At 51.4% G+C, this 26918-nt stretch overlaps 1 pseudogene; it reads left to right on the top strand.

Moving 5' to 3' along the window:
* The first annotated feature begins 3341 nt into the window (after positions 1–3341).
* LOC147991141 (uncharacterized) lies at positions 3342–26449 on the top strand (annotated as a pseudogene).
* The last annotated feature ends 469 nt before the right edge of the window (positions 26450–26918 follow it).

Here is a 26918-nt window from a genome sequence, read left to right as displayed (position 1 = left end):
TTCATCCGGTGTTGCCCTGAGAACGAGATATGTGCAGCTCCTATCAGGATGTCGGCGCATCAGGTGGTCTTGCTGGACTTGTTTTACCATTGTCGAAATGTCTTGTAACCGGGATTCCGAGTCTGATCGGGTCTTCCCGCTAGAAGGAATATCCTTCGTTGACCGTGAGAGCTTGTGATGGGCTAAGTTGGGACTCCCCTGCAGGGATTTGAACTTTCGAAAGCCGTGCCCACGGTTATGGGCAGATGGGAATTTGTTAATGTCCGGTTGTAGAAAACCTGAAGTTGACCTTAATTAAAATGCATCAACCGCATTTGTAACCGTGATGGTCTCTTTCTGGCGGAGTTCGGGAAGTGAACACGGTGTTGGAGTTATGCTTGACGTAGGTTGTTCTAGGATCACTTCTTGATCATAGTTGTTCGACCATGCTTTTGCCTTCTCTTCTCGCTCTCATTTGCGTATGTTAGCCACCATATATGCTAGTCGCTTGCTGCAGCTACACCTCATACCTTTTACCCTTCCTATAAGCTTAAATAGTCTTGATCGCGAGGGTGTGAGATTGCTGAGTCCCCGTGACTCACAGATACTTCCAAAACCAGTTTGCAGGTGCCGATGTTACCGAACAGAATACGCAACCAAGCTCAAGGAGGATCTCAATGAAGATCATGTCCTTTATGTTGTTTGTTCTAGTTGATCAGTAGTGGAGCCTAGTTGGGGTCGATCGGGGACCTTGTTGCATTTGGGGTTCTTCTTTTATTTTGGTTCCGTAGTCGGACCTTGATTGTATTTGGATCTTGTAATGCTTTATTCATGTAATTGTGTGAAGTGGCGATTGTAAGCCAACTACGTATCTCTTTCCCTTATGTATTACATGGGTTGTGTGAAGATTACCTCACTTGTGACATTGCTTTCAATGCGGTTATGCCTCTAAGTCGTGCTTCGACACGTGGGAGATATAGCCGCATCAAGGGCGTTACAAGTATGCAACCCAGTCCTTGTCGCGAGGCATCGCAATAGATAATAAAGTCCTTGGAAAAATCCGGTGGTACCAGTACGGGAGCAGATGTCAGGCATCTTTTCAGTTCCTGAAAGCTGAACTCGCACTCTGGGGTCCACTCGAACCTTTTATCTTTCTTGAGGAGTTCAGTTAGAGGTTTAGCAACCTTGGAGAAATTCTCGACGAAGCGGCGGCAATAGCTCGCTAAGCCAAGGAAGCTCCGAACTTGCTTGACCGTCTCAGGTGGAGTCCAATCAAGGACGGCTTGAACTCGCTCGGGATTGACAGCAATAGCCTTAACAGAGATTACGTGGCCTAGATAGGTCACTTCTGGCAACCAAAATTCACACTTGGAGAATTTGGCATAAAGGAGATGCTCTCGAAGTTTCGTCAATACCAGCCTTAGATGTTCGGCACGTTCCTCTTCATTCTTGGAATAGATGAGTATGTCATCGAGGTATACTACGACGAATTTATCCAAATACTCCATGAAGATCGGGTTCATTAACCGAGAGAAAGTGGTTGGGGCATTGGTTAAACCGAAGGACATGATGGTGTACTCGTATTGGCCATAACGAGTAACAAAGGCCGTTTTGGAAATGTCCCCGTTTCTGATTTTGATTTGATGATAGACCAACCTCAAATCCATCTTGGAAAAGACTGAGGATCCAGCAAGCTGATCATACAGATCGTTGATCCTAGGAAGCGGATACTTGTTCTTGATAGTGACCAAGTTGACATGTCGGTAATCTACAACCATCCGATCCATTCCATCCTTCTTCTTGACGAAGGGGACGGGGCAAGCCCAAGGAGAGGAACTAGGACGGATGAAACCCTTTTTCAAGGACTCATCGAGTTGGTTCTTAAGCTCGACTAGTTCTAAGGGTGCCATCTTATAGGGTCTTCTAGAAATTGGAACAGTTCCTGGAACAAGGTCTATCACGAACTCGACATCCCTGTCAGGTGGAACACCTGGCAGTTCTTCTGGAAAGACATCCGGAAAGTCTCAAACTACCGGAATATCTTCAAGGTCTGGAAGGGGGTTGGCATTTAGGGAGTAAAGCTGGCGTTTGGACACTCGAGTTAGGACATTGACTGTCTTGCCCGATGGGTGAGTAAGTTGAATGGTTCTAGTGGCACAATCAATCTTTGCATAATGAGCTGACATCCAGTCCATACCCAAGATGATGTTTATGTCCGAGGACTTGAGAGCTATTAAGGATGCAAGGAAGACAAGTCTATCGACAAGAATTTCATTCACATGGCTTACTCTAGAAGTTTTCCATCTAGAGCCAGGGGTTTGAATTTCCATGGTAGTGGACATGTCACAGAATGTTGTGTTATGCAATCGAGCATAGCTCTTAGATATGAATGAATGAGATGCTCCAGTATCGAAAAGAACAGATGTCAGATGGCAATTAACAAGGAGCGTACCAAGGACGATGTTAGGATCCTCATGAGCCTCCTCAGCTGAGACATAGTTGACATGGCCACGTACAGTGGTGACCGGCTTGGCGTAGAATGTCTTTCCCGCTGGCTTACCACAACCAACGGACTTTCCAGACTGATTGGGGTTGTTGTTCTGGGGACACTCTCGACTATAGTGACCCGGCTCTCCACACTTGAAACATGTCACAACATTGGAGCGTGGAGCAGCATTAGCAGCAGGGCCACCATAGGGCTTGGACGGTGCAAACTGCTGGTTGGGACGAGGCGCCTCAAAGGATGGACTCGAAATGAACCTGGGTGGCAGTGCCGTGCTTGGAATCCACACCCGGCGCTTCTGAGATCCAGAGCCGGATGAAGAGCCAAAATCACGAGAGTGCTTGCGTGAAGCGTCATAGTCAGACTGGCCTGTCTCAGCACTGATGGCTTTATTGACCAACTTCTGAAAGGAGGTGCACTCGTGCAGACGAAGATCGCGGCGAAGCTCAGGGCTAAGTCCCTTGCGGAACCTTGCCTGCTTCTTAGCGTCGGTGGATACCTCTTCAGGGGCATATCGTGCCAGATTCCCAAATTCACGACTATATGCATCCACAGTCAGTCTTCCTTGGGTGAAATTGCAGAACTGTTAGAGTACGTAATGGGCCTAATGGGCCCGTTAGTCTTAGGGTTAATTAGAGATAAGAGTCGCTTGCTTAGGGGTCAAGTAAGCCTTGCTTGGGAGTCAAGTAAACCTCTCTATATAAAGAGAGGAGATGTATCAATCTAATCAAGCAAGAATTAAGAAGGAAATCCCTACGCTCTTGCCCGGCCGTGGGCAAAAAGGCCCCCGTCCGGCCCTCTTGCGCCCTCCTTCTAGCAGTGTCATAACAATTTGGTATCAGGTAGCTCAGTTCCAATCATGTCTTCGTCGCCTCCCACCCCGTTGCTTCCGCTGCCGACCGTCAGCACCACGCCGCTGGCCATCTACACCGCGCCACTGCCCTCCCCGTCCGCGCCGCTGGTCGCATCCTCCGGCGCCGCCACCGCCCAGATGTCGGCGCCCTCCACCGCACCACCGTCCGCCGTCTACACCCCAGAGGAGATCCCCGGGGTCCTCAACGACCTCGTCATAGCCGTCCAGGGGATCCGGCTGTACCTGGCCAGCCCCTACGGGCCGCCGCCGCCCCTGCCGCTGGCCGCCACCGCCGGGCTGCCGGCCCTGCCATGGTACTTGCCGCATCCAGGGGACTCCGCGGCATTCGCTAGGACGCTACTGCCCCAGCTGCAGCTGTCGCCCACCGCTGCCCCGCAGTGGCCGGGGCCGGCTCCTGCGGCGCCTCCAGCGCCCATCGCTACCCCCGCGCCGCCATGGTTGCCTTGGCAGCCACCGCACCAGGCGGCCTTCGTCGCGTTGTTTTCCCCACGGACAACGCCCTCAAAGTCTGTGACATCGGCGGTTGGGGAGGCGCACCCCTCCTCGCCATTGTCCATCGACAACCCTCCACTCTTCTATGTGCGGTGCCGACCAACAGTCATCCAGCAGGGAGAAGGCATGGTGTCACCGACAAGAGCGCATCGCGTAGCACCATTGCATTCCGCCACCGGCCGCCGCGAGGGCGCCTCTGCTGGTCGCTCTTGCGACCACTTCCAGGTGGCCATACACATGCACTCCTTTTCTCCAGATGGTGTCCATGGGATCCAGGTGGCTGTACGCGTGCACGTCTGACGTGTGGATGGTATCCACTTTTTATTAAGAGGTCCGAAATAAATCATCCCGGTCCATTTCAGGTTGAGAGTAATAAAACAAGCCGAGATGTAAAAGGCTTGTTTTTAGGTGTTAGATCTGTGTTGCGTCGAGTCATGGTTATAAGCTGGTTAGGCTGCAGCTCGAGGACAAGCTGCATGTCCAGGTGGGGTGTAGTGTTAGAGTACGTAATGGGCCTAATGTCCTGGGCTGGCGGTATAGCCCGTTAGTCTTAGGGTTAATTAGAGATAAGGTCGCTTGCTTAGGGGTCAAGTAAGCCTTGCTTGGGAGTCAAGTAAACCTCTCTATATAAAGAGAGGAGATGTATCAATCTAATTAAGCAAGAATTAAGAAGGAAATCCCTTCCATCTTACCCGGCCGTGGGCAAAAGGCCCCCGCCCGGCCCTCTCGCGCCCTCCTTCTAGCAGTGCGATAACAAGAACTCTTCCCTCTTGCGATCTATGAGACCTTCCGGGATGTGATGCTCACAGAAAGCCTCACTGAATTCAGCCCAAGTAGTGATTTGGCCGACCGGGTGCATATCCTCAAAGTTTTCCCACCAAAGGCTAGCAGGGCCCTCAAGGTGATAGGCAGCATAGGTAACCTTATCAGCTTCGGATACGTTGGCAGAATGTAGCTTGTGTGTGATGCTGCGGTGCTAGTCATCCGCGTCGAGGGGCTCAACGGAATGATTAAACTTTGGTGGGTACAACTTGATAAAGTCATTGATTGACACCATGTCATTTCGCTGATGGCTTGCAGTGTTCTGCTCAATCCGCTCCAACAAGCGGTTAGTCTCACGCTTGTTTCTTTCCGCCTCCAGCATAACTTCGGCCAGAGAAGGCGGGTGAGGCAGATTTTCACCCCTAGCTGCACTGGATTCTCCTTGCGCCGGGGCAGCAGGGTTGCTGCGGGTGTTGACCATCCTAGGGGAAAACAAGATAACCGTTTAGATAAGGATGGCACAAACTTAGCAAAGAAGTGCATAATGTAATGGATAACATGGAATGCTAAGATGTTCATTGCACGACATGGTAATATAGAAACTGCCATATATATACCATTGGTCATACACACCGTACATAGTTTACTACAAGCCCAGGCTAGAGTACAACTACGTGAAACACATTACATCTCATCGAAGGCATTCCAAGCTCCTATACATTATTTTTCTACACCTCCGGAGCGTGATACACACCAAGTTGTATCCCATGGTCACACAGGACTGTGGAGAATACAACTACTACAATACTAGTGAAACTACTACTAGCTCAGATGGCTCCGTAGTAATACTCATAGAAGTCGCCACCAAAGCCTGGAAGTGGAACATGATCATCTGGGAACAGACGGTCCTGCGGACCCTGCGGACCATAGGGACTCGGATGTGGCCTTGGTCCCACAGGTGGGGGCAGACGGGGACCACGAGGAGGGGTGATGGCTCCTACATCGCGCCACTCCATACAATCTGGCAATCCAGACCGTACAGGGTACAAGTCCCTCATGTCCATGTATCCTGCCTGCACCGCAGGTGCAAACCGAGTCAAAGTGGCCCAATGATCAGAACGAGTGTGGAAAAGCTCCATACGCAAGGCCCGATTTTCGCGGTCCTTATCCTCGAGCATCTCGGCAGTGGTGCGGAGTAGTGACTCCTCATGTGAAGAATCGTAGTACAAAGCCTGATAGTACCCCTGTGCTCCAGGAAGGGAGGCTAGCATGTAACGGAAATCGGTGTTCTGTAGCAAGGCAGTCCTGGCTCGAATGATAGTCATCATTGAATAGGCTGCATCCCGCACAGACATCTCAATAGTGACCCCGAGTCCATAGGAACAGTGAAGGGGCTCAGTGGCTCCAGGATAAGAGGGATATATCCTGACGGTACATAGGTACTGGCTCTGGTTGAAATCTCTGAACTGCTCCTCGACGGTATATTCCGGATACCACTGATAGCCTGACTCAACCATCACTCGAACCAACATGGCCATGTGGCCGGGCACATCGAGGCACCGGGTCAGACGAACCACTTGGTTCTGCGAATGGGTGGCCATCTGAAAGCATAGAATAATGCAAAGGCATTAGAATTTTCTAGGGGAAATCGGACAGCATAACGGCTGTAAATGCTCAGAAAAAGATTTCAGACATCCACAACAGTTTGCAATACCACTCAACAACATCATATCAAGGTTCTGATTCAACTGGCAACATACTAAAAGTAGTAGAAACTGTACTGTGGCTGGTAGCAACAATCCTATAAGCTACTACGGATTAGTAACACGTGAACCTGATAGAAGAAGAGAGCCTAGTCCTTAACCCACGTTGAATGAGAAGAGAATGACTCAGATCAGAGGGCATAAGGTAAAGGAGTAAAAGAGCCTTACGTTCCCTCCCACAATCAATTCCCCTACATATAACTAAAGCATTTCTCGACTCGACATTGACCAGTTTGGCTCAACGAACCTACAGGCAGTCCGGCTCTGATGCCAACGCTGTCAGGACCCCGATTCCAAGTCACATCGATCTAGCCGGTAACACCTCATATCACATTGCGGCCTCACGCACGGTATCCCCATGAGTTTCGCCTTACCATGTCCCGGGACCGTTTGCACCTTTTGGCTCACGTATATGATAGTGTCACTAGCATCCATATGACAGAGAACCTGGGCCGACATGGCTAGTCGTGAACCCAAAGCGGCGCAGACCTATGGGCACAGGCATACATGAATCACATCGAGAATGTCGGTCATCAGCGTGTGAATCCGGGCTGTAGCACTGGGCTAACAAGACTCCGGGGAACCCGGGCTGTAGCAGGCTAGGCAGGACTCCGGAAGTCACCGCGTGACATTTCCCCGAAGGGACAGACATAGGAACAAAGTGAAACACATGCCGGCCAGTCAAGTGTCCTGAGCAGTAGTGCTGGGCTAGCAGGACTCCGGTGAACCGGGCTATAGCGGACTACTATGGATCAAGGAGCACTAGACTAAATTTCCCCATAAGAGAGGCTGCCAAGGATAAACAACTAGATTGTCGGATCCCACACATACCAAGCATTTCAATCATATACACAATATGCTCGATATGTCCAATACAACAAGGCATCACAACAAAACTCTACAACTCAAGTACTTTATTTAAAGGCTCCAGAGATCCATACATAACATGTTCATACAAGTAGGGGTCACATGACCCGACACTCAAGTCATACAAGCATACAATCACATGCGGAAGCAAATAGTCTGAGTACGGACACTAGAAATAAAGAAGGCTTCTCGAAGCCTGTCTATCTACATAGGGCCCTCCATGGCCAGGATCACCACCTGGGTGGCAAGTCACTCATCGACGTTGAGATCTACATAAAACACATCGGAGGGGCGGTGTTGTCGTCTGAAAACAGTAATTAAGCAAACATGAGTACAAAGGTACTCAGCAAGTCTTACATCAAAACCTACTATACATGCTCATTCTCAACAAGGTGGTGGAGTTATTGCAGCAAGCCAGCTTTGACCCTTGGCAAAGCTATCCTATGAGACACCACTAGTAAAATTGTTTTCGCACACGAGTCCACTAATCACCAACACAATACTCTACCAGGGATCCTCCCTCGTCAACCAACGATAGGGCCATCCTCGGTACTCACACTTATCTTGAGTCTTTTAGTAGTAGCCATTAACTTGTCTATGAACTGTATAGGCAACCAAGTAGTCCCTTACCGCGGACGCGGCTATTCGAATAGATGATGTTAACCCTGCAGGGGTGTACTTCTTCATACACGCTCTCACCACTTACCGCCGTTTACACGACATGTACTCGGCAACCTTCAAGCGGAAGCCCAACGAGGGTGTCGCACACGGCCTACCTAAACACTCAAGTCTCTAGTCCAGGTTTATCGCCTATCCAGGTTCCATCCGCAGGGAGTCCGGCCGAGGTTTCCACATACGGCCCCGAACGATGTGAACAGGGTCCCGAGACGCCAAACGGGCGCCTGGCATACCCGGCCACATTGTATCTACCGCAACATAGCCCGCCCCTAGGGTGAGCGCTATGCACGGCCGCCAACACATAACCTACAAACACCAGAAACTAATTGCAACTCCTGGACAAAGTACTAGGTTGATTAAGAAGCTGAGAGGGTCCATTGGTTTCGGGCCCAATGTATGGTAGTAACTGAATCTTAAATCACACATATAGATCTCAGTTCTTATGGATGGCCTCAATGAAACAACCCACCATGTACTCCTACATGGCCTCTCATCGATACCTTTACCAAATCATGTTCAACACATCCCTCACATTACCGACATAATCATTTCACTCTAGCCCATCACCCAGATGAACCGGACCTGACACAACTCTAAGCATAGCAGGCATAGCAAGGTAGGAAACACATACATGGCTCAATCAACTCCTACACATGCTAGTGGGTTTCATCTAGTTACTATGGCAATGACAGGTCATGCAGAGGATAAGGGTTCAACTACCGCAACACACAACAATTTGAAACATTGTTGTCTTAATGCAGTAAATGAGAGCAGACGCGAGAACATGGGTTTGTATCGATATGACCAATGGGGCTGCTTGCCTGATGGAGTGGTAGTAGGGTACTGCCCTTCAGTTGGATACTCGGAGATATCCTCGGAGGCAGAACCTACCACGAAGGACACATAGAACATAATCAACACATGGCAATATGCAACAATATGATGCATGCTATGGCATGGAAAAATGATGTGTCCTGCCTAATGCAATGTGAAACAAGTTGAAATGGGTTCATTTGAATCAAACATTCAAACGAAAGTTAAAGTTCTTATGCATAATAAGTGTATTAGCTTGTTTCACCTAAACAGCAAGGTTAAAGTGTTTTTTCATGCACGAAACCATAACAGATGGATAGATTGAATTTTTCTGATCATTTTTCATATATAATTTGTTTGATTTGGAGCTATGGTTGATTTTCTATGATTTTTTAGAAGTTTAGGCTATTTTCTGGAATTTCCTATATAAGAATAAATCCAGAAATTAGATAATCGCGTCAGCACTGCGTCACTGTGACGTCAGCGAGTCAAAGGCGCCAGGGGCCAGTCAAACCTGACTAGTGGGGCCCACTGGTCAGTGACTCTGTGCACTAACTACGTTTAGTTAGTCTAATTAACTGGGCAGGGCCCACTAGTCAGTGGCTATACTAATTAAACTGACCTAGTTAGTTAGCACTAACAGAGTAACTAGTCGGGCGGGGCCCGCATGTTAGTGAGAGAGAGGGGGAAGTCAACCTGACTCGGCAGGGTCAAACCTCGCCGGTCAGCGGTCAGTGCCTGCCGACGTTTAGCCGCCGGCGAGGCCAGACGCGGTGGCATGCTGCGGGATTTGCCCACAGGCCACCATTTGCTGCTGGAGAGCAGCTACGGGCAGCTGGTGCTCGCCCGCATCCAGCCGTGGTGATGGCTTGGCCGGGGAGTGGCCGGAGCATCGCCGGCGACGAGCTTGGCAGAGGCCGAAGCTCAGGTCAGCTCGTGCGTGTGGCTGCAGTGGCCTAGGCGGCGTGGCGCTAGCACCTACAACATCTACACGATGCGGTGAGCACGCTAGACATGCCAGCGGGACCGCTAAGCGGCCGGAGCTACGTCGGCGACGAGCTCAGGCGGCGGTGCGTTCGGACGAAAGAGGCACGGCGGCTACAGAGCTCTAGCGACGAAGCGGAGAGAAGGGGGAGGAGCAGTAGCTCACTGGGTAGCCGCAGAGATGGTCAGCGTGCTCAGGGAAGGCTCGGTGCGGTCGGAATGGCGACGGCGATCTCGGGCGGCCCGAGGTTGAAGATGACGGCGACGGCGACGTTGCAGGGGCTCCGGCGTCGTGCGGCTTGACTAGTCGACGTTGTCGACGACGGCGACGCTGCTAGACACAGTGGCGCGGCTTGGGGACAGCGTTGGACGTGGCTACGACGAGCGGCGGCGACGGTGACGGCTCGGGCGTCGTCGGGGAGGGCGAGAGAGAGGAGCCAGAGGGGAGAGTGAGTGTCCGCGAGGTCGGGGAGAGAGAGGGGGTTCGTCCCATGTCGACAGCTCGACGAGGGGAGCGGTGAGGCGGTAGGAAGCTGCATGGCACGCATTCTGTGCTCGCCGACGAGCAGCTGCTTACCTGTGCTGGCGAGTGCAAGCAGCTCGCTGGCACAGGAGGTGGGCTGGGCCAGTAGGTGGGCCTACTAGGTGGGCTTCCAGGTAAGTCCTCTGTTCCTTTTTGTTTTCTCTTTTTTATTTGCTCTGCTCTGTGTATTGAAATGATTAAAATACCATTCCATTTCCAAAAATCCTGGAATTATTCAGAGGCACATTTGAGAATATTCTCAACTGCCTAAAAATGCTTCCAATATTATTTGAGCACTTTAAAATATTTATAGCATTTAAAATGCCCAAATTCAAATACTTATGGCTTGTTTAAAAATCCAGAATGGCTCCATAAATTGCAAGACCATTTTTGGCAGAGGTTTAAACCAGAACCAAAAATGGTGGGCTTTTATGAAGGGCATTTTGGGTTCATTGAAATTCCAATTGTTGGAATTTAGCATTTTCAGGGGGGTGTTGGGGTTGATTAGCCCCCATTTCAAGTTTAAAAGAAATTTTAACATGATGCACAAGTTCATCCAATCCTAATGCATGACTAAAAGCAGGGATGTGACATCCGTATTTCGGATAGCCACAGGAGGGGAACCAGCCTGTATTTCAAATTAACCCAAGGTTAATACCTAAGCATATCTCTTTGATCCTCCGATCGCTTCCTTCGGAAGACAATCCGAGTCTCAGGGGCTACTGCATATACAACAGGTGCATTCTGTCAATAAAATTCAATTGACAAAGCTACATCACAAACCTCAAAACCTCTTAGAAGGCTCATGAAGGCCTCATTCAATCCACTCTTCGCGGATAGAACCCTTTTGACCACCATAGCCTTCAAGGTACGGTGCTCTTCTGAAATGTATGCTCGTCGTAGCAAGCCCGTCAGCATTTTCGGTGCTCCTAGGTCTTCGGAAACCGCCGCCGGAGTATGGCATTCCTGTGAAGGATCCCGCTTACTTGCCTCCAGAATCATCTCCGGCTGTAAATTGGACGGTTTGGGGACGCCAGTCTTCATCCCGGAACCCCGAGTACCAGAGGCACCGCCTTCGGGTAACGCCTTCTTCGTTTCTTGTACTACTTGGTGTTCGGGAGGAGCCCTTCGGGACGATACCTCAGTATCATCCCCCCTATTGGGCGATGAGGCCGGAGAAGGCGTGTCACTCTCCATCATCTCTGGAAGAAGATCTCCCGAGGAGGAGGACGATTGAGAAGCACTAGGCATTAATCTGCGTGGACGAACATATATCAGATGATTACTTCACTAATAGGAAAAGAATGAGGTGCGTTTAAAGTACCCCAGCCTCGCTTACGGTTTGCCTCAAGGTTCGTCCTCGTCATCAAGCTCTTTGGCAGCCTTGCTCGTCCGGCCCAAGCCGCTCGATGACGGCACTGGAGGGCCCCCTCTGCACTCTTACCCTTGGGCAAAAGAATTTCGGTTTCCCCAAACATAGCCACCTGGTACGGTGTCGACATCAGCATTCTCGTCGACAGGGCGGTCGCAGGGCCTTCGGGAAGAGGCGCCGGACACCAGATTAGGACCTCTTTCTTTATCCAATCCTGTACAGGGACAGATTGTTCAGTATCTTGTTAAGAGATGCCTGAATGGAAGGTGCTCGGATATCGAGTACTTACCGAAGTGTCCGGATGATTGCAGTCAAGAGCAACGTTTTCGGTGGTGTCCGGCCATTACTCTCGTTCCCCGAAATATAATTTCCACATTCCTTCATGCGTAGTGCCGAAGAAGTGATGTAGTGTCCGCCGCCCTTCTGGGTTAAACTCCCACATATGAAGAGGCCGCCACTGACATGGCAGGATCCGGCGGACTAGCATTACTTGAACGACGTTTACAAGATCGATGCCCTTCTCGGTAAGGCTTCGGATGCGACTTTGCAGAGTCTGCACTTCATCGACGGATCCCCAGTCCAATCCCTTATTGACCCATGAAGCGAGCTGAATTGGAGGACCGGGTCGGAACGCAGGTGTAGCCGCCCACTTGGAGCCCCGTGGCTCGTTGATATAAAACCACCCCTGCTGCCATAGGTCGGGAGATTTGGCGAAAGAGCCTTCGTGCCAAACCACGCCGGCCAGCTTGCCTATTATGACGCTGCCGCACTCTGCGTGCTCCTCCTCTGCCACCTGCGGCCTCACACCAAAGGTCTTGAGCCACAAACCAAAGTGCGGAGGAGTCCGGAGTAAGGCCTCACACATGACAATAAATGTCGATATGAGGAGAACAGAGTCCGGGGCCAGATCGTGAAAATCTAGCCCATAACATGAGCCCCCAGACGAAGGGGTTAAGCGCGAACCCTAGCCCGTGAAGGAAGTGGGATACAAATACTACCCTCTCGCCAGATCTCGGGGTCGGTATGACTTGCCCTTGTGCCGGAAGCCGATGAAAGATTTCCGAGGTCAGATACGTCGCTATGCGGAGCTTGGCAATATCCTCCTCTGTGACAGAAGAAGCCACCCACCGGCCCTGATGGTTGGATCGAGACATGACTAGGGCTGGTGGCGATTGGAACCTGAGAGTTGGAACTTGGGGTGGCTGGGGTTGAGGAAGGAGCAAGCGCAAGGGGAGAAGACGAGACTGGGTCTCTATATAAAGGCCCCGAATACTGGGCATCTCCCCCGGGGTCTCTGAACTTACCTATCACCAAGGAGTTGTACCCGGGGGACGGTTGGGTTACCCACGCCTGCATTAATGAAAATCTCGTAAATAAAGGGACACGATCTCTGCCTTGACGAGACGTGCCAGTAAAACCGTGCCCGAGACATGGGGCGGCTCGCTAGGCGACGGTTGGAAATAGTAACTAGGCAAGCATGATACGACGTCGTGAACAGTTGTCAACAAGTTGGGCTCGTGGGATATTATATTCTCTGCAATTATGTACACAAGTGCGGATATACTTACTTTGTCCGAAGACTATTCCGGAATTCGGAAGGTGGAAACCCGCCTTGCAATGCCAAAGACAAATCTGCGCGCTGGACTCCTCGTCATTGAAGCCAGGTTCTGGGGATACCGAGGGAGTCCTGGACAAAGGGGTCCTTGGGCGTACGACCTGTTATCCATGGGCCGGACTGATGGGCTGTGAAGATCGAAGACCATATCGTGTCCGGATTGGACTCTACTTGGCGTGGAAGGCAAGCTTGGCGACCGAAGATTCCTTCTTATGTAACCGACTCCATGTAAACCCTAGATCCCCTCGGTGTCTATATAAACGAAGGGGATAGTCCGGAAATGGACAACACAGATACTCATTACCATACCCACATAGGCTAGGCTTCTAGGGTTTAGCCATACGATCTCATGGTAGATCAACTCTTGTAATACTCATATTCATCAAGATCAATCAAGCAGGAAGTAGGGTATTACCTCCATAGAGAGGGAACGAACCTGGGTAAACATCGTGTCCCCCATCTCCTGTTACCATCGATCCTAGACGCACAGTTCGGGACCCCCTACCCGAGATCCACCGGTTTTGACACCGACACTCCCAGCCGCCGATGGAATTTTCGGGCAGGCTGTTCAACCAATGCCGGGCTGGTCCTTTGAGTTTTAGGGGGAGGTATTTAATGGCATGAAGGTCATCGCCGCGGGCCATATGAATGTGGAGAATGAAGTCTTCGATCCATACCGCGGGGTTTGTGGTTCCATCGTATGATTCTATACTCACGGGTTTGAACCCTTCTGGGAATTCATGTTCCATGACTTCGTCGGTGAAGCAATGGGGGTGTGCGGCGCCTCTATATCGGGTCGTATTGCGACGTAGCTCTGATGGTGTCCGTCTGTGGCTTTCAGCCCGCGCATGACTAGGTTTGTCACATCCGAATAGATGGCCGTCACCGCGTGTCGGGGCATGTCGTCCTGATCCGTAGATCGATCTGGTATGTCCTGCTTTATTGTACAGGTCCTGCCGAAGGTCATATGTATGACCGTGAGCTGGTTTACCTCTGCCTTTGCAATGACGCGGGGCGGGCTGGTATTCGGCTTGAGTTGTCGTTTTATCCCGACCACGTGGTGGTCGGTCAGCCGCATTGTGCGATGGTGGTATGTGTTCCGGCGCCACGTCGTCGAACTGAGGTAGCAATTTGTGCTTCGGGTAGCTTTTGGCTGGGCGCTTGAGGCCATATTCTTCGGTTGCTAGGACATCGGTCCATTTGTCGTTGAGCAGATCTTGGTCAGCTTGAAGTTGCCGCTGCTTCTTTTTTAGGCTCCTTGCAGTGGCTATTACCTGGTGCTTGAAGCGCTCCTGCTCAAGAGGTTCCTCAGGCACGATAAAATTCTCAGTGCCAAGGCTCGCCTCATCCTCGGAGAGTGAAAGATAATTACTGTCCTCCGAGTCTTCGTGTGTGGCCAGTTTACCAGGGCTATCCTACCCATCATCCCGTTCATCCTATTCAGTAGCTGCGTCAACGGGGTCTTCGTTGTCTTCGGCGCCTTCCGGAGTGTTATCTTCTCTTGTGCCGGTGTTGCTGTCTTTACTACGGCGTGACTTAGAGCGGCGCTGTGGGTGTCAAAACCGGCAGATCTCGGGTAGGGGGTCCCGAACTATGCATCTAAGGTCGATGGTAACAGGACACAAGGGACACGCTGTTTACCCAGGTTCGGGCCCTCTCTATGGAGGTAATACCCTACGTCCTTCTTGATTGATATTGATGAATATGAGTATTACAAGAGTTGATCTACCTAGAGATCGTAATGGCTAAACCGTAGAGGTCTAGCTTGTATGGCTATGATAATGAATTTCCCCTATCCGGACTAACTCCTCCGGTTTATATAGACACCAGGAGGATCTAGGGTTACATAAGGTCGGTTACAAAGGAGGGAATCTATATATTCCGTCGCCAAGCTTGCCTTCCATGCCAAGGAGAGTCCTATCCGGACACGGGTACAGTCTTCGGTCTTCGTATCTTCACAGCCCATCAGTCCGGCCCATGGCCAACAGGACGGACGCCTGAGGACCCCTTAGTCCAGGACTCCCTCAGTAGCCCCTGAACCTGGCTTCAATGACAAGGTATCCAGCGCGTAGTTCTGTCTTCGGCATTGTAAGGCGGGTTCCTCCTCCCGAACTCCAAAATAGTCTTCGGACGAATTGACCGTGTCCGGACCTGTAACACACACCACACACAACCGTAGAGAGAATATAATAAGACACGAGTCCAATCCGCTGACAACTTTTACAACATGACATCACGTCCCTCCGGTCATAATTTTCAAACCGTTTTTTGTCTGCCGCTCGAGACGCGGTTGCCATTGTCACGTCTTGTCAAAGCAGAGATCGTGTCCCCTTATTACGGGATTCTCATCAATACGAGTGTGGGTAACCCAACCGTTTCGTTTATAAAGCCCTTGGGAGCAGGCAAATTTTGAGGCGAGTGGGGTGGCGTTCAATATTCACTGCCCATATAAGGAGACAAGATTCCTCCTTCTTCCCCCACGCCTTCTTCCTGCCTTTCCACTCTTGAGCTCCAGCGCCCAAGTTCTCATCTGTTTCCCACTCAAGAAAGCACTCAACCATGTCCGGATCCGGAGGGCAAGGCAAGTGGATGGCTTCCTCCGTCAAGGAAGAGGACATCGCCGAGCTTCGGGCGGCTGGGTACCTGGCGAAGGAAATCGCCAACCGTCTTCCAGACCAAGGAAAAATCATTCCGATGCCGAAGACCGACGAGAGGGCAGTGTTCCTCCCCCATTTCCACTGCGGGCTAGGGTTTCCACTCCACCCCTTCGTCCGCGGGATAATGTTCTACTATGGGATAGACTTCCACGATCTATCCCCGAACTCCTTCCTCAATATCTCGGCGTTCTTCGTCATGTGCGAGGCCTTCCTCCGCATCCAACCCCACTTCGGGCTATGGCTCAAAACCTTTAACGTGAAGCCCAAGGTGGTGGATGGACAGCATGCAGAGTGCGGGGCACCATGGTGAGCAATCTCACCAATGTCTCGTGGCCAAAAGGCACATCGTGGAGTTTGTTATGGAATGGCAGAAACAATGGTTCTACATCATTGAACCCCGCGGTGCCACCTGGGCCGCGGCTGCCGCGTTCAACTCCGGCGCTCCCATGCGACTCACCTCCTGGGTCGAGAAGAGCCTGAACTGGTGTTCGTCAGACGAGCTGATTGCGCTGCAAACGCGCATCCAAAGCATGATCGATAGGGACATCAAGCTTGTCGATGTAATCCAAGTGCTGCTAGTGCGCCGGATCCTCCCCTGCCAGAGCCGAAGCCGCCCTCTATGGGATTTGAACCCGAAAAAGCACCGCACCTTGGAAAGGCTCTTCAAAATAGCTCACGAAGATGCCTCGAAGTTGCTCTTGAAAGGCAACGAGGTATCGCCGGCCACAGATTCGGACCGTGGTCATGACATAAATCACCTCCCCAATGAGGTATGTTATTTTCAACACATCCCCTACTTGCTTGTTTCAAGGGTGATATCTAAGCTTTTATTATCATTGCTTTTACAGTACTGGTTGAAGAAGGCGAAGCAGATCCGGTGTCCGGCTCCCCTGCCTGGAGAACCAGTCATCCTGCGTTTAGTGAAGATGCTGGAGCCGGCGCCTTATAAGGCACCAGAGAAGAAGGTCAAGGGGGTCCGGAGTGGCCCCCACCGGAAGGGCACTTTGGACGTGATGTCCGAAGACAAGACCCGTTCCCCTGCCGCCAAAGACGATGAGGATGAGGAGGAGGAAAGCGACTCTCCCCCTGATGGGGGGAGGAAGAAGATGGCGGCCTCCACAACTCTGGAGGCGGAGGCGCCCAAGAAGGGGAAGGGCTCCCTCGTGGATAACTCTGCATGGGACGTCGACAGTAGTCTGGAGAGACGCCATCACGCTAAGCCTCGGGCCGCATCGTAAGTACTAAGACTTGTATCCCCCCATAAAGTTTCTCCTCCTCACTGCATTTAGATGATTGGTTATGTTTATTGTAGTCCGGCCCACAACAGCTCCCCGCGATCCTCGTCAGGAGGCTCACTGGATTCCAAGGCAATGGCCAGCAATTCACCGCCAGCCGCTCACTCCCCCAAGGCCAAGGATGATGCGGAGGTGCTGTCCCGAAGGACTGTTCCAGGCGGGGGAGAGGCTTAGGAGGCGCCAGAAGGCGAAATCCCCGTCGTCGGACACCAAGGGGAATCAATCCCCATGGATACTGGTGGGGAGTGCTGAGGGAGTCCTGGATTAGGGGGTGTCCGGATGGCCGGACTATACCTTCAGCCGGACTCCTGGACTATGAAGATACAAGATTGAAGACTTCGTCCCGAGTCCGGAAGGGACTTTCCTTGGCGTGGAAGGCAAGCTTGGCGATACGGATATGCAGATCTCCTACCATTGTAACCGACTTTGTGTAACACTAACCCTCTCCGGTGTCTATATAAACCGGAGGGTTTTAGTCCGTAGGACAACGTACACAACAACAATCATACCATAGGCTAGCTTCTAGGGTTTAGCCCTCCGATCTCGTGGTAGATCTACTCTTGTACTACCCATATCATCAATATTAATCAAGTAGGACGTAGGGTTTTACCTCCATCGAGAGGGCCCGAACCTGGGTAAAACTTTGTGTCCCTTGCCTCATGTTACCATCCGGCCTAGATGCACAGTTCGAGACCCCCTACCCGAGATCCGCTTGTTTTGACAACGATGTTGGTGCTTTCATTGAGAGTTCCTCTGTGTCGTCGCCATCAGGCTTGATGGCTCCTACGATCATCGATAGTGACGCGGTCCAGGGTGAAACTTGTCTCCCCGGACAAATCTCCGTCTTCGACGGCTTTGCACTGCGGGCCAATTCACTTGGCCATCTGGAGCAGATCGAAAGCTATGCCCCTGGCCGTCAGGTCAGATTTGGAAGTTTAAACTACACGGCTGACATCCGTGGGGACTTGATCTTCGACGGATTCAAGCCACTGCCGGGCGCGCCGCACTGCCACGACGAGCATGATCTAGCTCTGCCGCCTAACAGTGCCCTGAAGGCCGCACCCGCATCGGCTTCGACCCTTAATTCGGAGGCAACCGCGCCGATCGAGGATGGGTGGTTGGACGCCGCCTCGGGGGCTGCGATCCTAATGGCGATCGAGCCGAACACCAGCCCCGCACTCTGCGAGACTCATGATTCCAAGGAGCCGGACTCCTCTCTGGACTCTGAACCATTCGCGCCTCTGCCGGTCGAATCCGATCAGGCGCCGATCATGGAGTTTGCTACCGCGGATATCTTTCAGCACTCGCCCTTTGGCGATATTATAAAATCACTAAAGTCTCTCTCTTTATCAGGAGAGCCCTGGCCGGACTACGGTCAGCAAGGTTTGGATGCGGACGACGAAGAAATTCAAAGCCCACCCACCACCCACTTTGTAGCCACTGTTGACAATTTAACCGAGATGCTCGACTTCGACTCCGAAGACATCGACAGTATGGACGCCGATGAAGGAGACGATGAAGAACCAGCGCCTATTGGGCCCTGGAATGCCACCTCGTCATATGACGTATACATGGTGGACGCACCAAAAGATGACGACGAGGAGCGGAAGGACGCACCGAAGGCTTGTTCCCTCAAAAAATAGTCAAAGAGGCGACGCAAGCACCGCCCCAATTCCCGCCTCGACGTAAATAGCGATAACGCAGACCCAGCACTCCGGATAATCAAACCGAACAAACAAATCCTATCAAGGATAATGGTCCGGACGACATAACGCCGGACAGACACCCGGAGCAGCAGACTGCCCGTAAAAGGCTTGTTGCCACCGCGAGGAGTCTGAAAAAGCAGAAGCAAAGGCTCAAGGCCGCGCAAGACACACTCCAAATCAGATGGAGTAAAATACTCAACACTGCAGCAAGGTACGGCGACAATCGCCCCTCCAAAAGCTACCTAAAGCGAAAGCTGCTACCGGAATTCGATGAGGAGGCCTCAGAACCCCCACAACCAAATATCAAAGCAGCCACCTGGTCAGATAGACGAACCCTCTACCAACACAGAGCGGCATACAACGCTGCTCACAATACAATATGCGACCCATGCGAGGCCTCGCACCCAAAGGACGGCGCAACAAGATCCATCTATGGACCACGCAAGCGCGCCCCAGCATACAATGCAACACAACAAACATCCGAACAACGTGGTACACCAGCTACAGGGGTGCTGCACACCCCTTATGTTTCACCGATGAGGTGCTGGACCACGAATTTCTAGAGGGATTCAAGCCCGTAAACATAGAGGCGTACGATGGAACAACAGACCCTGGGGTCTGGATTGTGGACTACATCCTTCATATCCATATGGCTCGAAGAGCTCAAAGATGCCTTTCGGTCAAATTTTCAAGGGACTTATGTCCGACCTCTGGATGCGGACGATTTGAGTCATATAACTCAACAGCCCGGAGAGTCAGCCCGAAAGATTTGGAACAGGTTTCTTACTAAAAAAGAACTAGATTGTCGACTGTCTGGACGCCGAAGCCTTGGCAGCTTTCAAGCATAGCGTCTGTGACGAATGGCTCGCCAGACACCTCGGCCAAAATAAGTCGAGAACGATGGCCGCATTAACAAACCTCATGACCCGCTTTTGCGCGGGTGAAGACAGCTGGCTAGCCAGATGCAGCACCAACGACCCTAGTACATCTGAAGTTAGAGATGGAAATGGGAAATCACGGCGCAACAGCAATAACAAATGCCGGAATAAAGAAGACAGCACGAAGGGCACGGCAGTAAATGCCGGATTCAAAAGCTCTCGGCCAGGTCAAAAGCCGCCCCCTAAAGGCACCAGGGATGAATTGTCCAGCCTCAACAAAATTCTGGACCAAGTATGTCAGATTCATAGTACCCCTGGTAAACCTGCTAATCATACCCATAGAAAATGTTGGGTCTTCAAGCAGTCCGGCAAGCTCGACGCCGTACACAAGGGGGAGGATACACCAAGTGAAGACGAGGACGAGCCCCCCCAAGCAAGACACGGGGGAACAAAAGAAATTTCCACCAGAAGTCAAAACAGTAAACGGGTTACACGTAATCAAGGGAAAAAACAACGCGGCACTTCCAGGAAAATATACCCAAGTGCCTGTAACCACGAAGTCCTACCACTGGTCATCTCAACCGATCACTTTCGACCATCGCGATTACTCAGCAAGTATCCGACACGCAAGATGGGCTGCCCTGGTATTAGACCCAGTAATTGGCGGATATCACTTCACAAGAGTCTTGATGGACGGCGGCAGCAGCCTAAACCTAATATATCAGGATACAATCCGCGGGATGGGGTTAGACCCAACACAAATTCGCCATAGCAATACTACCTTTAAAGGAGTAACGCCAGGCCCAGGGGCTCGTTGTACGGGCTCCCTCCTACTACAAGTTATATTTGGCTCACACGATAATTTCCGTCGCGAGCATTTAACTTTCCACATCGCTCCGTTTCAAAGTGGCTATCAAGCACTGCTCGGACGCGAAGCTTTTGCTTGCTTTAATGCAATACCACACTACGCCTCCCTCACACTCAAGATGCGCGGTCCATGTGGCATCATCACAGTGCACGGAAATATCAAGCGATCTCTGCGCGCTGAAGAGAGTGAGGCTGCCTTGGCAGCCACACACTAAAGGCGCCTAGACAAGCGAAAGCATCCAATAGGTCGTCAAGACCTCAGATACAACTAATCGAGTCCGGCGCCGCTACTTATACCGAATAAATGGTCACACCCCTATTTGTCAATACAAGGGGCTCAACACGTGCAGACGAGTGGCAATTTCTTATCATCTTGAATTATACATGGTTTCTTTAAAAACTATCTTTTTGCACGACAACTTTTTTACTTAAACTTCCTCTCTTTTACAGACGATCATCGTGCTACACCTGTCCAGGATACGGCCCAACGGAGACACAGGCACAGACGTGCAGCAGGGACCCGCTCCAAGGATTCTTTTTAGATTAAGACCCTGCGTAAACCTTTTTTACTGTCTCTTGTTGATACATATCCACCGTTGAGAAGGATGCTGACGTCTTGGCATGTGGCCACGCCAGAACAATGCACGTACCTGGACACAAGGGGCTTCTTACAAAGGCCATTATTTAGGCCCGGTTTATACCACAAAGACCGAATACCTTAGGGAGTGTTCGGCGTCGCGAGTTTGGCCTATATGCATCAGCTCCGAATCATTGTCTTTGGTCAAATGTTGGGTTTGCCCGGATCCTGCATTTTGGTGCCTTACGTTCCGCTTTACCGGCTAAGGTAGCACCAGGAGAACTACTGTGATTGTGCCCTGGTTCATCCGGACGAGCACCTCAGTAGAGAAAGCCAAAAACGGACTGTCATGATATAGCGTGAGACAGGTCAACCACTCGATGACCTGTGGGAATGTTAGAATTCCTCCGCCTTAACGAAGGGCCATTTTCCGGCCAGGCATGTACGCACCCCGGAATCGGGAGAGTGCGGAGCCACCAGGGGCTATCTAGTAGCCCCACTGTCAAACTCCTATGGCTAAGTGAAAGTGCTAAAGCATTATAGTCCGGTTGCCTCGCTCGCTCCGCTATCACCTCCTTAATAGGACCAAGACGTTGGGTTAAGTGTGAACGCGTGTTTTTGCGAGCACCTCCGCATTATATGCGTGGGGGTTGAAGCCGACGACTGCAATCTTTCAGGTTATACACATGTATACATAAACGGCCGCCTAGGAGGCATCATATTACTTTCAGGCAAAAGTATAAAAATAGCCTTATATAATTTATAAAAAGCATTTCGCTTACAATGAGATTACATATCACTCAAACATAATATTTTTTGAGCACTGGGTGTCTATCAAACGAGCACCCTCAAGAACTTCTTCAAAGTAGTGCTCAGCAGCCCTTCGACCTATGGCCGAATCCCGTGCTGCGACAGTGGTAGCATCCATCTCCGCCCAGTATGCTTTAACATGGGCGAAGGCCATCTGTGCGTCCTCTATGCACGCCGACCTCTTCATCGCATTAATGCGCGGCACCACGTCAAGGAACTGCTGCACCAAGCTGAAATAGCTGTTCGGTTTTGACCTCTCCGGCCATAGCTGATCCACAACAGACCTCATGGAGAGTCCGGACAACCTATTTAGTTCGGCCCATTCGGCTAATTGGTCGGTTAATTAAAGTGGACGCTCGGGAGAATGGAATTGCCTCCAAAATAACTGGTCTACTTCATGGTCTGTCTGACCCTGGAAGTACTCGGCCGCATCGGCAGCGCTCGCCCGCCAAATCCATATACACATCATCCGAACTCCACAGCCGATCGAGAGGGGCATACCGTGGATCTCCGAACTTCCTCCACAACATAAAGGATTTCCCAGCTACAATATCCCCGGCTTCCCGCAGCTCCTCCTTCTTTGCCCTCATACCAGAGCGGAGGTCTTTTTTCGTCGCAGCAGCCTTCTCAAGGTCCAATGCCTTCGCTTGGTTTTCCTTTTCAAGAACCCGGCAACGGTCGTCAGCGGCTTTTAATTCTATGGCCATCTTGGCCATGTTGTCTCGGCTCTCGCCATGCGCGGCCTTCTCGGCTTGCAACTCTTCGGCCGCCTTCAAAGTAGCCGCATTACCCAACCTCGCTTGTTCCTTGGCTCGGGCAAGTTCTGCCCGCAAGGCTTCAACAGTGGCAGCTCCATCTGCAGTCACAACATATTAAAGATGCTGGCATCATGCTGCTCTTCCTACTGTGGCGTTTACCAGATAATGACACTTACCCTATGCCTCGTCAAGCCTTTTGTTAACAAGCTCGATGTCGGCGTCTGCCGCATCCAACTGCCGTTCTAAATGGGCAAACTCGCTAGTCGGGCTAGCCACCGGAGCTTCCATCACCTGCACATAAAGGCAGTATGGTTATTACCTGGGAATATGATCCTCTGTTCGTCGTTGTTTCCGATGACAACCAGAGTCTCAGGGGCTACTATCTACACAGGGCACACCTAGCATGTGCAGGACTATCATACATTCTTTTACGTACCTCAAAGCCAGTTAGTAGACTCATAAAAGCTTCATGCAATCCGCTTTCGGTGGATGATATTCTCTCCATCACTGTATTCATCAGCACACGGTGTTCATCTGAGATGGACGCTCGCCCCACCAACTCCCTCAGAACATTTGATTGCACACTAGACGGTGTCGGACACTTTTGTCTGCTCTCTTCGGGAGCCGGACACTGGGAGCTTCGGGGGTCAATGGGATTATCTTCCGGCCTCACCGGACTCGGAGAGGCCCTCCGCGACGACACTTCAGGGTCGCCCGCTTCCGGAGCGGAGGAGTCTGGAGGAGGTGTTTCGCTGTCCATCATCTCTGGAAGAAGGTCCCCCGAAGACGAGCTCATTTGAGAGGGGCTAAGGCCTGAACTGCAAAAATATATGCGGTGGTTATTCTCTCAGAAGAAAAAGAAGGCATATCTGTACTATTAAAGTATTTCGGGTCACTTACGACTCGCGGGAGAATTGACCCCCCCGCGGACTTTGTGCGGCAACAGCGCCCCCCAAGGTAGGACCCTCTGTGGGAGACTTCTTCTCCCGCTTGGAAGCTTCGGCTTCCGAATCCCCGGGCGCAGTCCTTTTCCTCTTCTGGTCATCTTCCTTCATGGAGATGCTCGCTCCCTCGGTTAGAGTGGGCAGCGTTGGGGGCCCGCATCCACCCGTATTATCCTCCATTGTATCTTCCTTCAAGGGCTCCGGGCAAGGTGCGGTCTGGAGCATCTTTTCCAATACCGGATTTTCCAAACCCTCGGGGAGGGGGGCCGAACACCGAATCAACTTCGCCTTTGTTAGCTAGTCCTGGTCAAAAAGCGAACTCTCAGAAATAACTTCGTAACAAGTGAAAGATAGTATGTTCGGCCGGAAGATGCCTTACCTGTTCGGCGGCGCGGTTACTACTCAGGCCCATGTCCTCGGTGATTTCCGGACACTCCACCTGAGGTCCGAAGAATGACTTGTACATCTCCTCGTGCGTCAGGCCGAGAAAATTTTGAATGACACGCGGTCCCTCGGGATTAAACTCCCACAGGCGAAGAGGCCGGCGTTTGCAAGGCTGGACTTGACGAACCAGCATAACTTGTATTACCGCAACCAAACTAAAATCTCCATTGAAGAGATCTCGAATGCGGCTTTGTAGTATAGGCACGTCCTTTGCTGGACCCCATCTCAGACCTCTGCTGATCCATGACATCAGTTGTGATGGAGGGCCCAAGCGGAAAACAGGGGCGGCCGCCCACTTGGCACTTCTAGGAGCCGTGATGTAGAACCACTCCTGTTGCCACATTCAGACACCTCTAGGATGGAACCTTTGGGCCACGGAGCTCCCGTCATCTTGCGTATTGAGGCACCTCCACACGCTGCATGTTCCCCCTCGATCATCTTCGGCTTTACTTCAAAGGTCTTGAGCCATAGGCCAAAGTGAGGGGTAACCCGGAGGAAGGCCTCGCACACAACAATAAATGTCGTGATATGAAGAAAGGAGTCCGGAGCTAGATCATGGAAGTCTAGCCCGTAATAAAACATCAAACCCCTGACGAAAGGATCCAGAGCAAGGCCTAGACCTCGGAGGAAGTGGGAGACGAACACGACATTCTCATTGGGTTCATGGGTGGGGACGACCTGCCCTCGGGGAGGCAGCCGATGCAAAATATTGGCGGTCAGATATCTGGCCTCCCTCAACTTTTTGATGTCTTCTTCCGTGACGGAGGAAGGCATCCATCGGCCTTGAAGGCTAGATCCGGACATGACTGAAGGTTCGGAGCACCTGACCTGAACTTCGGGCGTTTGAGCTTGAGGTGGGGGAAGGATTCGATTGAGCACGGGAGGGAAAAATAAAAGCCTTGTCCCCTTTATAAAGAGGGTGAATATCAAGCGTCCTCTCCATGTCCATTTGGACTTGCCTATAATCTAGGAGTCCTAGAAGCGGTTGGGTTACCCACGCCCGTATTGATGAGAATCCCAGAATAAGGGGACACGATCTCTGCTTTAACAAGACGTGCCAAGGAAACCACCTCGCATGACGCACTGAGGTGGGATAATAAAATGACTCGGATAAAGGCTTGGCCGTGGTGTGTCAGACTACGGAATACGTCAGCAGATTAGATTTGTGTAAATATTATTCTCTCTATGGCAATATGTGGAAAGTTATTTTGCAGAGCCGGACACTATCTTTGTGTTCAAAATCTTCTATGAAGTACTTGGAGGAGAACCCGCCTTGCAATGCTGAAGACAATCCGCGCACCGGACTCGTCGTCATTGAAGCCTGGTTCAGGGGCTACAGAGGGAGTCCTAGATTAGGGGATGTCCGGATGGCCGGACTATACCTTCATCCGGACTCCTGGACTATGAAGATACAAGATTGAAGACTTCGTCCCGTGTCCGGAAGGGACTTTCCTTGGCGTGGAAGGCAAGCTTGGCGATACAGATATGCAGATCTCCTACCATTGTAACCGACTTTGTGTAACCCTAACCCTCTTCGGTGTCTATATAAACTGGAGGGTTTTAGTCCGTAGGACAACGTACACAACAACAATCATACCATAGGCTAGCTTCTAGGGTTTAGCCTCTCCGATCTCGTGGTAGATCTACTCTTGTACTACCCATATCATCAATATTAATCAAGCAGGACGTAGGGTTTTACCTCAATGGAGAGGGCCCGAACCTGGGTAAAACTTCGTGTCCCTTGCCTCTTGTTACCATCTGGCCTAGACACATAGTTCGGGACCCCATACCCGAGATCCGCAGGTTTTGACACCGACAAGGGCCGTACTCAGTTCGACCCTCAACCGGACTCAATTCCGGAGACCGAGGCTGCTCCGGAATCTGGCACGTGACCTCCTTCAGAAGAAGGGGGATGGCTGTTCCCCCGGTGACCCCTATCCAACCAGGGGCACCGGATAATCTGCTGGAAGCGCTGCGAGGCGCTTCCATTGTGGATGAGCATGGTGTCCTTATGGGCACTGTAATTGAAAGGGTTCAGTCCGCCAAGAGCGGACTAACCGAAGCCTGCAGCAGCCTGTTAACAGGTTTTGAGGTAAGCATCGCAAAAAAGGAGAAAATCCCAATATAGATAGTAGCCCCTGAGACACTGTCCGGTGTTGGAAAAGAAAAAACGGACAGAGGATCAATCTCCTATTGCAGGAGACTAACTGAATTTGTCTGAAATGTATGCGTAGGCGTCGTTGTTGGCCGCGGCCTCTCATACTGCCGAAGTCTCTGGACTGAAGTAGAAACTGGCGGAGGCCGAGGAGGAGCTGGGCCAGGTGAAGAGGTAGCTCCAGGAAAAACAAGGTAAGTAATAACCTGTTATGGATTCGAAAAAGGAGAAAATGATATGCAATGACCGATATACCATGATGTCAACGGAGGCGGCGACCGAGGTCGTGGCCCTAAAAGCGGCCCTGGTCGAAGCCGAAGGGAAGGCTGTCAAGGAGCAGGCCACCCATAAGAGGCTCAAGGACCAGGTCAACAAAGTCCAACAGGAGCTCCAGGACGCGGTGAGGAAGTGCGAGACCTTGGAGCACAATGTGTCGGCTCAAGAGGCCGAACTTGCCAAGGCTCGTAAGAGTGCGGAGGCGCCCTGCATTGAAGCCGAGGACACCCTCCATGAGATCCAGAAGGCCGGGAAGATTGTGGCGGGTAAGGCATTCAATATGCAAAGCAGGAGTGTGAAGAGGATATTTCTTTTACTAACCCGGA

This window comes from Triticum urartu, chromosome 1A (genome assembly GCF_056163025.1).
Source record: "Triticum urartu cultivar PI428250 chromosome 1A, HENAU_Tu73, whole genome shotgun sequence".
NCBI classification, from domain to species: domain Eukaryota; kingdom Viridiplantae; phylum Streptophyta; class Magnoliopsida; order Poales; family Poaceae; genus Triticum; species Triticum urartu.
The sequence above is the reverse complement of the archived record's forward strand: the minus strand, read 5'-3'. Positions and strand labels throughout refer to the sequence as shown.